Genomic DNA, 13,915 nt, shown 5'->3' with positions numbered 1-13,915 from the left:
TGAAGCTACTAGACTACATGAATAAAATTCATTTTAAAGAAAGGAATGATAATATAAATGATACTTACAGAGTATTAACCTAAATTTTGCTTGAACTAAAAAAAAAAATCTGAAGTAAAACTGAAGGGATTGTTACATTTCAGATAATCAGATAATGCATCCCCCCACCCAACCCCCTTTCAAAATCCAGATACATAAATTCTTATAAGAATGCCTTGTGCAGAGAGAAAGGGAAATGGAAGAAAAAAATATCTAGTCTTGCTACAATGCTGAGATAAGCCTTGACCTTTCACAGGTTCTCAGGGAAATAGCTGAGTCTGAGTCCTGAGTGCATTCAGTGTGGGTTTTAGTGGCAGGTCATAAAATTTACTGACTTGCCTTTAAGGTTTTCTTTGTACTTTAAAGGAGGCAGATATATATCTAGAAAAATTAGATTATATGCCTTAGATTACAAGAGATCCCCAATCATTTTTTTGAGCATTACAGTAATTATAATATTTATATGGAGTCTTGAATTCTTAGAAAGTTGGTTGATTGCCTAGAAAAATATGTCATCTGAGCAGCCAACATTTAGAAGACATGGTGCCCTGCAAAAAAAGGAACATAGATGTGTATCCCTATGGTGAACTGTGACATCAAACTCACATGTGATATGAAACTACCTGTAGAATCATCAAATAAACTCGCCTTTATGGAAATTTCTAAAAGATGAGACTGGAAATGTCCTCTTGGCTTAGCAACAAAGAATTTGGGTGTGTGTGAACAAACTGGCGGGGCTTGTAGGCCCTCCCCCGCCCCTTCCCTTTACATATTTCAGAAAACCTCTAGGGCGCCTTAGGCCTGGGAACGCGCGCAGCTAGTCCTCCACCAGGGCTGGTTAGCCCCTAGTGACCCCGTACGCATGCGCGGAGGCGGAGACGCCGGCGTGCGCGTGACGTTACGGACGCGCCGGTCTGTAAACTCTTCCTAGTTTTCTCTCTAGCTTGTGAGTGAGTGACTTTTTAAGTGGTTTTGGAGTTTGCTGCTTTTGTGAGAGGTAGGTTGAACCTTGGATCAGCGTTCTTTGGAGATTGATTTCGTTTAGATCCGCATTGATGTAGTAATTTCGCGGAAACTCTCCATATGTGTGTTTATGGTGAACCTGCTGTGCGCTGCATCTTGGCTGGTGTTTTGGGAGAAACCGGCGTACAAGTCCTTGATCTAACGGAAATGAAGTGGCTTGAGCAAGGTTGGCGCGTACATGTTAAAGTTAAGTATCCATACTAGTCAGTGTTCCAGGTCAACATTTGAGAAGTAGGATTTAACTGCCAGTCCCCTAGTTAACAACAGTTTATCTTTTCTTTGGATTATTTAGGGGATGGAGGGTGGAGCAACAATAGATGCTTTGTTGCAGTTTGCCTACACAATATTACAATTGTCAGGAGTATTGAAAAACAAAACCCAAACTTTCAGCACCTCCTCCCCAATTGCTTTTACAGTTATACATTGGTGAAGTTTGTTAGTGAACTTCTGACACTTCTTAAAGCTAGCTTTTAGAAGTATTTTAAATGCAAACGCTAAATGGAAAAAAGAAATTGTCTCCATTCCTTAGAATGTTCTATATTGGTAATTATAATAAGGTTATAAAGTAATCCATCATTCTGCCACTCTTTCAACCCCAACAGCGATAAGTATCTTATTAAAAAAAATGAAAAGCCAAACAAGTCAAAGAGACTTATTTTTTGAGTATGTTTTGGATAAAACACTGGTCTTTGTGTCTTTAGCAGCAAGCTGTCAACTTCCCTAGTTGAATTTGCTTTCGATGTCATTGTGAAGCAGAATTGATATGCCACTTGAATTAATAAAGGAAGTCAGTGGGGTGCCTGAAGTTCAGCAGCTGAGTAAATTACACAAGGTAGATTTCAGATCTCTACAGCCAGGTTGTGATTATAGCAAGAAATATATTCAGGTAAGACGTTTCTTAACTCACAATGCTTTTTCTTTCTAAAGGGAATGAGAATTTTATGTTCATTTTCTTTATGAGAACTGTCTTAAGAATGGCTTTTATCTTTGTCTTAACAGTTGAGACTGAATAGTTCAACAAGTTCTGCATAATTATCCATTGCAAAAATTTAGAATTTTGTAATATATTGGAGTGGGTTTAAGTGTGGTAGTCATATGATGTGAACATGAGAGAGTTTTTGGTTTACATATGTTAGCAGGAAAGTTTAACTGGAATTTACAGGATGATAGATTCTCTCTCTCTCTCTCTCTTTTTTTTTTCTTTTGGGGAAAAGCTGTAATCATGTGTATGTTAAGGAATTTGGATGTTACCATAAAAGTATGAAGGCTCTCAGCAGGTGTTAAGCAGGAAAAACACATGATTCATTTTGCATTCAAATTATTCTACTTCCTGTGTGAAGAATATATTGTATTTAAAAAAATCAGAGAAAGGATATTTAGTAAGTGTCAGTTACAGTAATCTAGGTGATATTTGATAGTAATCTGAGTGTTAGTGGGGATAATGGTAAGGAGATAAATGTGGAAAAAACAGCAATAAAATAATAACAAAAGTTAATATTTATTGAGCTCCTTTTGTAGGTGCGTTATGTATATTAATTCATTCAATCATCACTAAGACCAATGATATAGGCATAGGCACTATTAATCCTCATCTGTGTAGATGAAGATACTATATAATTAGTTTTACTGACTAGTGCAAGCTTCAAAGACTCTTACACCTGCATAAGCCCTTCTACCATGCTGTCAGAGGCCTTAGAAATTATTTTACACATTGATATAGATTTTTAAAATTTGCCAAAATAAGTTGTTTTATCAGATGTTTAAGGCTACAATTTCTTTTCATCTCCTCCATCATATTTTCTCTTATACTAAATGTCATTGGAACAACTAAGATTTTTTTTTTCTCTTTTGACTCTAGCAATGGAGAAGTTGTCTTATAAAATATTTTTAGTTTGGGTTTTGGGAGATGTATTTATGTGGTGTGTAGTCATTTTCATGGATAGTCTCTGATATTGCTAGCCGGGAGTGAACCTGTTGTAGGGACAAACGAGGCAAAGCACCAAAGATAGCAGGAAACAGTTTTATTTGGCTGCAGCCAGGTTCAGAGGGCACAGCTTTTGCTATAATCAATTAATCCCCTAAACCCTGAGTTCAGGGAGTTTCAGAATTTTATACCCAGCATATAAGGGGAGGGGCTTAGAAGTTCACTTAAAAGCAGCTTTTTCTCTCACTGTTCTGGGCAAGTTAACTCTTCAAGGACAACACCTGAGAAGGGGAGAGCTTCTTTTCCCCTTTCTTGTCTCCCCCTGCCAGCTGTTACCATGGAGCCCATTTGTAACTTATCTTAAAAATGTAGACATCTCTGTGAAACCCCAGCTCAAGGCCAGAGGCCTTATTTGCACATTTCTTCAAAGTACTATACTGGATATGTTTGTGAAAAACTAGTAAGGGGGTGTCCAGCACCTGGAGTGCTGGTATCTTCTCTGCCAGTGGCCAAGTAAACAGGGCGACAGGAAAATAGGAAGTTTATCTACATTGGACTCTTTCTCAGAGACTCTTTTGCTGACAGTCCTAAAATCAGCCATGGTGGATAAAAGGGGTGCCACTTCAAACACAGGGTCTTGCATATGCCAGGCAAGTACTTTACCTCTGAGCTCCATCCACAGCCCTTTTGAAATTTCATTTTGGGACAGTGTCTCACCAAATTACCCAAGCTGGCCTACAACTTTCAATCCTCCTGCTTCAGCCTCCCTCTGTGTGCCACCACACCTGAGGATAGACCCCCTTACCTTTTTGCAAGGCTGTCCAGTGAGCCAGAGTATTATGGGAAATCACTCTTAACAACTTGCTGGTACTAAGAAAAGAAAAAAAAAAAAAAAAAGGAAGAAGAAGAAGGAAGGTAATGGACCTGAAATTGTATAAGGTTGTGAATATGTTCTGTCCCACTGAACCATGATACTTATGTACAGCTAGTGAAGGAAAAAATAAATACTTAATCACATAGATCCTGAGGCTAGTCTCAGGAGAAATGTTATGAATCTTAAAATTTACGTATGAATGAAACTTAATAGGAGTTTTCTCAAACTTGATAACAGTCTTCTGTTCTTTAAATAGTCTATACTCTGTAGAAACCATATTTTAAAATTAACATGAAAAAATTATCAGAGTATATAACAAAAAACAAAAAGTAAAGATATGTCACACAGTGTTAATTATAAATTAAGTTATTTTCCCGGAATTTTAAAATATTTGTATCACTTTTCTGCTTTATGGCTTATAATTTATTGTTCCTTTTTATTTTAAATGGATTTTGATGTGACGAAATGGATTGAGGAAAGATGATAGTTAAAGAGGATATCAGATTGAAGAAAGCATTGATAATGTTAGACTGGGGATGTATCTGAATATGTTGTTGATTTGTAATTATATTCTGCAAGATTATCAGATTTTTAAAAACTTTATTAAGACTTCTTTGTGGGCCTGCATATGGTCTCTAGAAAAATCTATTCTTTGTTGTCAAGTGTAGTATTCTGTGAATATCAGTTGTATAAAATTATGTGGTGGGTGTATTTGAGTCTTTCATACTCAAAGTGGCTTAATTTCTGCTTGTTCTGTAAATTACTGGGAGATGGTTGTTAAATTCAACTATGATTATGGATTTGTCTGATTAGTTATGTGAGTATTCATACATTTTAAAACTTATTAAGTGCATAAATATTTAGCATTGTTGTGTCTTCATGATGGTTTGATCCTTTTATCATTATGAGATGTCCCTGTTTGATCTTTGCTAGCTCATTTTCTTTAATCTGTTTTGTCTGATGGTGACAAAGCCTTGCTAGCATTTTTATTTTTATGTTTTATATTTTATTTTTGTAGTACTGGGGATTGAACCCAAGAGAATTTTACTTCTGAGCTACATCTTTAGGGTTGTTTTTTACTATTATTATTATTATTATTATTATTATTATTATTATTATTTTACTTTGAGACAGTGTTTAGATATGTTGCCCAGGTTGCCCTGAACTAGTGATCCTCATGCCTCAGCTTCCCAAATCACTGGTGTTACAGGCATGTAGCACCACACCTGGCCAAGCCTTGCCAATGTTTTTATCTTTACTTTTTGGATGCTATGTCTTTTTTTTGTTTGTTTGTTTTTAGTTTTAATATTTTAACTAGATTATATTTTTTAATCCAGTATGACAATCTCACCATCTTATTGTGCTTTCCTCCTAGATTGGCCTGCTGTACTTTAGTAGATTCAGCTGGTGAGGAGATAGAGCATCTAGATGGATTTACATAGTAGTTTATTACTTAGGTCACAGCAGGTGACACAACTTCACATTTTCATTGGTTCCCCTTCCCATTCCAAGTCCCATGGTGCATATTTGTATAGTTCGCACAGAGGTTCCTTCATATCTCAGGAACATTGAGTTCTGAATACTCCCAAGTCATAACAAAATATCCCAGATTGTGGATTTAAATATTTATTTTCTCATAATTTCTGTAGGCTAAAAGGTCAAGGTGAAAGTGTCCAATTCCCAGATAAGCTTAGGAAACCCTTGAATTTTAACAGGGTGTTTTAGTTTGTTAGGGCTGTCATAACAAAATACTACAGACTGGGGTGCTTAGACATTTATGTTTTCATAATTTCTGTAGGAGAGAAGATCAAGATTAAGGTGTCTGCAGGTTTGGTTTTTTCTGATGCTTCTTTCCTTTGCTTATAGGTATTTATCTTCTTACTGTATCTTTTTTCTTCTATGCATGTGTGAGCTCCTGGTATCTCTTTTTGTATCCTATTCTCTTACATGGTCGTTGATCACATCAGATCAGGGCCCACCCTAATGGCTTCTTTTTAACTTAATTACCTCCTTAAAAATCTCTAAATATAGTTACATTGTAGAGTACTGAGGGTTAGTGCTTAGATAAATTTTAGGATAACATGATTCAGTCCACAACATGGGGTATTACATTTTTATGTCTGTCTTCATTTTTATTCTGAAAGCAAACAGATTTCTAGAGTAGAGGCAGATTAATATTATTCTTGTACACCCTGTACCTCAGCAATAACATTGAGCCTATTCAGGGTGATGTAATGAACACCTGATGTCTTCCTACATATGTAAAGGGGATTTCTTGTACTGTAAGAAAGGATCCCATAGATCCTATATAGAGTTTATGTAAGACAACTGTTCAATTTCACTCTTCTGTGGTAGAGAAATAGCATCTTCTTAATGTAAATATATCATTTGGAAGGAATATAAAGGAGTGGCCCCGGGTTTTATCTCCTGTTAAATGATGAACACATAACTTGGATGCAAGTCACTCTGAAGTCTGTTACGTCAGTTATCCTTTAACTTCCAAGCTTTTGTTCTTTAACTCAGGTTCCATTTATGTTTGCTCACTTCAGCTAAGGCAGTGTGAGATTTCCTACCACCCTCTTATGGAGTAAATCCCATTGTAGGTAAAGCTATCAAGATAATATATAACGAAGGGCTATTGTATCAACCAAAGGAATTATATTAAATACTTAAATGTTTATAGACTACTCCTGTGTGCACATCACACTGTTTGTGTGGTTTTTTGTCTTTCACACAAGAAACACAATCTCAAGGGCACATTTTTCATCTCTGGAAACAAAATTACAATTGTTGGGAGCCCCTCCTAAAAGGACATAGATCAGTGTGAGTTGATAGGGACCCTTATGAGGTCTGCCACTGGTAAGGCCTCTGGCCCCCAGTTCAGTCCCAGTAATTCAATTTAGATCTAGTTTCCAGAGACACTGCTTGAGGGCGGTCATTTAAATCTGTCCTGCCTGACCAGTTCATTTGCCCTAAATATAGAGAACTTTTGGAGCTATTCTCCATTGAAGGTGCAGGAGGTTGGCCATGCCAACTTCATTGTGAGAGCCCTGGGGTGGTGGATGGTAATAGGCTCTATAGTTATTTTACTTGCAAATTTCCCAGCAGTTTGTGAAAGTAGCACCAGTTCATTCTCTTTTGGGTTGTGGGAAAGCTCTTTGAGTAGTTCTGCCATAGGTCATTAATCTTCCCTTCCTTATACCTCTAGGGTCTCAGTATTCCCTTCCCAAGTCTAGCTAGTCCCAAGTGTTCATACCCCTTCCCTGGTTCCAGGGATCTCTCTTCAGGGTGCCAACTTTATGAAACCAGCTTGTCTCATTCCAGTAACTGAAACTCATATTTTCTCTGATAATTCTCTTTTCTCACCCAGACCTTTCTTCTAGTTGGACCACATGTAAGAGGAACAAAGCCATTTGCTTTGATTAATCTCATGTAATCTTATTGTGATTCTCTTGGTTGCTTTGTGTCTAAGACAGTGTTACTTCTTGCCTGTTTGTATGCCTCAACTATATTGTTGAAAGCCATGCACCTTATATAGGACTATGGAAATTGAAGCAGATAGTTTTATTTCTGAAACTGTATGTGGTGCATTAAACTAATCTAGTCAATAAGAGGGCTAAGTTTGTGATTTGTTGTTAGTATGGTTATTTCAGTGTGCTGTGGGCTGCAGATTACTTTGTATGTAGGAAGAAGGCGGAATGGCCAGAGGGTTTTGCTCACTGTCTTCTTCATCTTTAGTTTTAGGTTTTGCCTTGCTTGGTTCCACAGTAAGGTCTCTCTCCATGCTGTAGTACTTCTCTCCTAGTTGTAGACAATGTTACCTTTTACTAGATATGTATTGGTCTTTGATGGGTGGATGCTTTCTGTTCTGATTAAACCTATCTTGGCAGGCAGTGAAGAGTTCCTGGGTCTTGTGAGTGGGTCCTTCTCCATGATCTTGCCATGCCCCTAGATGCAGGTCTGGTCCTTGTATGGGTATTATTGTTCCTGACCATCCGTTGCAGGAGTAGAAGTTTCTTGTTTCTTTCTTTTTTTTTTTTTTCCCCCTCAGTAACTCCCTTCTACCTATAGTGAGTTTTCACCAAAGTTATTCCAGGTTTATTGCCCTTTTCCCAGCATTACCATGCTTTTCTTCTGAAAAAAAGGTTGATGAGAAAGATCCAAGCAGGGGTTCTCCAGTTCTTGTAGTAACTCCTGTCATCCTTGCCCCACCTTTTGGTGTGAATCTTGTCAATTCTGTGGAAAGAAACTTATAAATGGATGTGAATTCCCTTGTGTTTGCAGCTCCCAGGAACTCTATTTGTTCTCACTAGCCTTTCTTGGTTTTTAACAGTTCAGTAAAAAGGTCAGATGATTTTTTCTAACAGTTAATCTGGCAGCATCTGCCATATAAGCAAGTGTTATAACATTTGCCAGATAAGAAAGTGTTGTCTGCCATCTCTCACTGAAAGAGCACTTTCTGTTTAGATTTCCTTAGTTGTTTGACATGTGACCTCAGCTCTTTAATGGGTCAAGAAAAGTTTTGAAATTTGCAAATTGTTTATTTTTTGTTGTCAGTCTCTAGCTTTCTACCTCCAAAGTAGAACTATTTATCTTTACTTTTGAATCATTATGTATTCTTTTTTTAAAAAAATTTTTAGATGTTGATGGACATTTATTTTATTCATTTATTTATATGTGGTGCTGAGGAGTGAACCCAGTGCTCACAAATGCTAGGCAAGTGCTCTACCACTGAGCCACAACTCCAGCCCCTTGTTATGTATTCTTAATAACCATGTTCTTATTTATTTAAGAATACGGTTTTCCAAATAAAATTGACTTGTAACTAATATTGATTTCTGTCTCATCAATAAACTTGATTTCTTTTTATTGTTGACTGTATAAATGTCTGGAATATTATTAGGGTGGGAGGTGTGTGTTTTAGGATCTTTTAAAAAACTGTATTCAATAAGTAAAATAGATACCTTTATGGAAGTTTTCTAAGAGCCTCGTAATATATTCAGAATATCCTTAACTTTTAAAGCCATACGAAAGTAAGAAACCATTCAGATTTAAACACTTCATTTTATCTGAGAGACTCTGATTAATAACTTTGTAAATCAGACAGACTGGTTAGTTACAGAGTAGAACAAAGGCTAACCTGTATTTGTGTCTTAGTATATTGATTTATCCCCACTATTTTTTTTTTTTAGAGAGAGAGAGAGAGAGAATTTTAATATTTATTTTTTAAGTTATCAGCGGACACAACATCTTTGTTTGTATGTGGGGCTGAGGATTGAACCTGGGCCGCACGCATGCCAGGCAAGCTTGCTACCGCTTGAGTCAATCCCCAGCCCTCCACTATTTTTTTATGAGATAATTTTGCACTACCAAGTTTTCTTGTTTAGATTTTCATTCCTTTCTAGAGCAAACCTTATTGTTCAAATTTTATTTATTTTTTATTTTTGTTAGAGAACAATATGGGTTAAAACCAAGTTGGGTAAAGTTGATATATTTCTTTACCTGTATCTTAACTAATAGGATTGTTTAAAAAATTAAATTAGTAACTAAGTATTTTTACACCCTCAAATTTTTCCTTAGAAAAATTTATTCAGCAGTATTCATTGTCTTAGAAAAATTTTTTGAACCCAATATATTGACTTCTTGAAAGGATCAACCTCAATAAAAATTACAGAGATTCTCTAAAGTTTAATTAAGCTTATTTGGGAATAGAATAGCATTACAGGAAAATTTGTATCCCTAGTCAACTATGAACCTGTTCTAGGAACTTCAGGCACAAGGAAAAGATTTTAAACAAGACGTGAGGAAAATTATATATTTTGAGACAATAATCTTCAGCCACAGAGGTTAATAACAAGGTCTACACCAGTTTGTACAGACAGATGCTGTGCAGATATGCTCAAAGAAATATTTTTGTATAAGTTTGCAGTAGCATTTGCACAAAGTTTTGGTTCTGGCAGAGTTGTGACTTCACAACTGTCAGAAGTCATACATAAGAACTCTTGTCAGAAACCTCCAGTGGCTTTATTTATTTATTTAACTAGTTAGGGTTGATATAAAGCAATTCTATTTTGGTTTTGAGATCATTCACAAAAGATAAAATTCTAATGCTTTTTAAAAAATTCTAATTTTTACTAATATCTTGGTATTATATAAAATTCTCTCTTTGTTAACTAATTTTTTTTTTCTCCCATTTCAGGGAAAACTTTCACTTATCTCTTCTTTAACTTACGGTGGAAATGGAAGAGCTATTTTGAAGATTGGACTTCAAGGTATATAGTAAGCAAGCTGACTAAATTTATGTTTAGCTTTTTTCCTGTAATCTTTAAATATGTACCTTTGTGTACTACATGCGTACATAACCCAAATGATTTTAGCAGGTGATACAATCGCATTAATGCAGAAATCTGTGCAATGAAGTTTGTTTTTCCTTTACTAAACTTTTTCAACATCTCTTTCCTTCTTCCTCTCATTCCTTTACTTAAAACATAATAACCTTTACTCTCATATCTAGACTATTGCAGTGATTGATCTCCCTGTTTCTAGTTTTATTAATAATGACCTAAACATTGTAACTAAACTTTCTAAAAAATTTGCCCTCAACATGTTACTTCTTATATAGGTGCCCTTATGTAGGCAGAAATCCTTCTGGTTAGAAACTCTCAAAGAATCTTAGTAAGCCAGGAAGAGCACCTTGTAGCATTGAAAACTATAAAATAGAACACATTTGAATTCTGTAATTTGGTTAGAAGAATGATCTGGATCAGTGAATGGGAAACAGACTGAGAACTTCAACATTCTACAACTCTTAAAAACCACCGAAGTATCAGACATTGATAAAGGTTCTGCGGATACAGCAATGACTAAAACTCAACCCATGTCTTCATAGAATTTACAGAATAGGAGAGTGAATGAAATGCAGTAAATAATTATAAAAAGTAATATCAGATACAAATGTGATCTAGAGAAAGAGCAAATTAAATTGGTAGATCATAAAAATATTCTAAATTTTCTCAGGAAATCTATAATGTCTGCATTTTTCAAGTAACAGATATCGACAGAAAATTGATTTATCAGGAAATGGTAGTATTTTTGTTTTTATTTTTTGGAATTTCCAGTGGCTAGAGCTTTGTGTGCAGCAAAAACTTGGTAAAATACTTTTAAATGAACATTAAATATTGAACAAAGCCATAGATGAAGTAAATAGAAAAATTTTGGACTTCATGTATGAGATCAAGTAGAGAAGTTATCCATTCATTGGCCAAAAAAAGATGTTCAGATGAGTATAATATAACATAGAAGCATTCATAATTTGAATCCATCAAAGTACATTTATTCAAGGCACTGGATTCTTTTTTAGCACGTATACATAGCATATCTGTATAGAAAAATGAACAAATCATGCATAATGATGTTTTTATGAGGAGAATATACATTTGTAATTAGCATCTAAATCCATAAAAGACCATCCTTAATGCTGTCTTCCAGAGTCACTATCTTCCCAAGGAGAATTAATCTCATTATGCCATATATTAATTTGCTTGTTTTTGAAATTTATATAAGTTGAATTTTATGGCAGTATCTCTATTATGTGTGGCTTTTTAATCTGAACATTTTGTTATGAGATTTGACCAATATTGATATTGTAGTTCATTGCTTTTTTATTGTTCTCCAGTATGCTATTTTCTGAGTGTATTAAGAGTTTATCTGTTCTGTTGATAGGCAGTTGGTTAGTTTTGTGGGTTTTGGCTATACTGTATATACCTGTTCATGTTTTGGTAAATACAAAGTATTTCTCTTGATCATATTTACATAGTAGTGGACTTAGGTCTTTAGTAGGTATTGCCAGATTGTTTCCAAAGGATTTATTCCGTTTTATGTTTCTATCAGTAGGATTTCAGTTTCTACCAGTAGGTTATCAGACTTTGAGATTACACATTGTCATCAATATTTTATCTATTTTATTTTATTAATTTATGTTTTTTCAGTAGGTATAGTCTAAGTAAATACCAGTTCATGGTGAAAACACTTGGACAACTAGGAATATAAAGAAATTCTCTTAATCTGATATAAAATATCTTCAGAAATTGTATAGCAAATGGTAGTCTTAATGGGGAAATATTTGAACCTTTCCCCTGAGATCAGGAATGTTATAGGGGTGCTCATTTTTACCAATTTTTACAAAAGGTCCTTGTCATATAAAAAGACAAAAGAATTAAAATGAATACAGATCAGAAAAGAATCAATAGAATGTCATTACTGACAGATGGCATTACTAAATATGTAAAATTTCTAAAGTTATCAGTGGAAAAATATAATATTTAATTATAAAATTTAATGAGGCTGCTGAATAAAAGATCAGTAAACAAAAATCAGTTTTATCTTTATTTATTAACAACAAGTAAATGGGATTTGATTGCTGTTGCACTGAATCTATAGATTCTTTGGAAATTTCACATGTTAATGATACCCATGTGTCAGATTCATTAACTTTGTAAGGACTCACTATTTAGTTGTTTAATTTTTCTTAATAGTGTGTTATAAATTTTCAGTGGACAGATATTGCACATATTTTAATACATTCCAGAACTTTTTATGCTTTTATTTTTAATAATTGTCCTTTATCAGACTTAAGGAATTCTTTTCAGTTCCTACTTTGTTGAGAGTTTTATCATGATTGGATGTTGGATTTTGCTAAATGCATTGTCTGCCTCTGTTAATGATCATAATTTCTTTTATTTTTAGTTTGTTAATATGTATTTTACTTTGATTGATTTTGCCACATTAAATCAGTTTTGTATTCTTGGTTTAAATCCTTTTTAGTTTTGATGTATTATCTTTTTTATGTATTATTGGGTTTGATTTGCAAATATGTTAAATGTTTTTGCATCTGTATATTTGTGAAAGATTTTGATCTAAAACATTTCGTTTCTTATAATAATTTTGACTGGTTTTAGTGTCACAGTAACACTGTTCTCATGACATAGTGTTTCCTCCTCTTTGTTGGAAGAGTTTGGAGAATTGTTAATTCTTCCTTAATGTTTATACATTTCACTAGTAAAGCCAGCCAACTACCTTATTTTAATGGAAAATCTTTTAATACTTAATTTAGTGTCTTTTAATTTATATAAGGCTGTTCAGTTGTCCCTTTGTCTTGAGGAAGCTTTGGTAGTTTGTGTTTGTTAAGGAAGTTATTATGTTCATCTCAGTTGGCATGAAGTTGTTCATTTCTTGAATACTCCTTTAATGTTGATAGATTTTAGTGATATCTCATTACTAATTTTTGGTTTGGTAATTTGAGATTACTCTCTGTATTCTTTTCCTGTTCGTTTTTTGGCTAGAGGTCTGTTTAATTGACCTTTACAAATAATTGCCTTTGTTTTATTGGTTTTCTGTATTTTCCAGTTCTTTGTAGCACCTTCTTCTATATTTATTGACTATTAACCCCATTCAGTATATTATCAATTTTCAGTATTTTTCAACTCTAAAAGGTTCACTTGAGTCTTTTTTTATACCTTCCATTTTTCCCTGTGTTCACGATTTTCTGTACTATTGTGAACATGTTTTTAACTTCCTTAAACTCCTTTCTCCTAGTGCTGTTATTTCTATTGTTCATGGATCTTTTCTATTTTTTTTCTTTTTTTTTTCATTGCTGGTAATAATGCAAAACCTTTAGCGTGCTAGCTACTATGCCACTGAGCTACTTAATGTCCCAGGCCATTTTATTTATTTCCCCTTTTCCTGTTTTATGTTCTTGTTTTTCCTGTTTACATGACTGGCAGTTTGTTGCTGAATGCTGGATATTTAGAATTTTATATAATCAAATATTGGATTTGTTACCCTTTGAATATTGTTAGTGTTTGGGACATATTTTGTTGGATTCAACTTGATTAGCTTCATTAAATTAGGTCCAAAGTAGCCTTTATTCTGGGACATATTGGCCTTGTCATTAAGGAAATATCCTTCTGAGGAGTCCATTCTGTACTCTAAAACTGAGGAACTCTTTCTATTCTAGCCTATTGGTTGTTATAGGTCTTTGTGAATCTCAAGATTGT

At 34.5% G+C, this 13,915-nt stretch overlaps 1 protein-coding gene across 10 annotated transcripts in view; it reads left to right on the top strand.

Annotated features, from left to right (window-relative positions):
* The first annotated feature begins 945 nt into the window (after window positions 1-945).
* Window positions 946-13,915, top strand: part of Pot1 (protection of telomeres 1) — a 104,718-nt gene continuing 91,748 nt past the window's right edge. For 3 of the 10 annotated variants that reach the window (XM_076862094.1, XM_076862087.1, XM_076862006.1), the window contains exons 1-3: window positions 946-1,036; window positions 1,764-1,948; window positions 10,060-10,132. The gene's annotated coding sequence lies outside the window, so the exon portion shown is untranslated. Of the gene's footprint in view, window positions 1,037-1,056; window positions 1,249-1,763; window positions 1,949-10,059; window positions 10,133-13,915 lie in introns of those variants that run through there. The other 7 variants (XM_076862062.1, XM_076862017.1, XM_076862054.1 and 4 more) reach the window with 7 other exon arrangements.

This window comes from Callospermophilus lateralis, chromosome 1, assembly GCF_048772815.1.
Source record: "Callospermophilus lateralis isolate mCalLat2 chromosome 1, mCalLat2.hap1, whole genome shotgun sequence".
Lineage (NCBI taxonomy): Eukaryota > Metazoa > Chordata > Mammalia > Rodentia > Sciuridae > Callospermophilus > Callospermophilus lateralis.
Note: the sequence above shows the minus strand (reverse complement) of the source record. Positions and strands in the feature narration are given on the sequence as shown.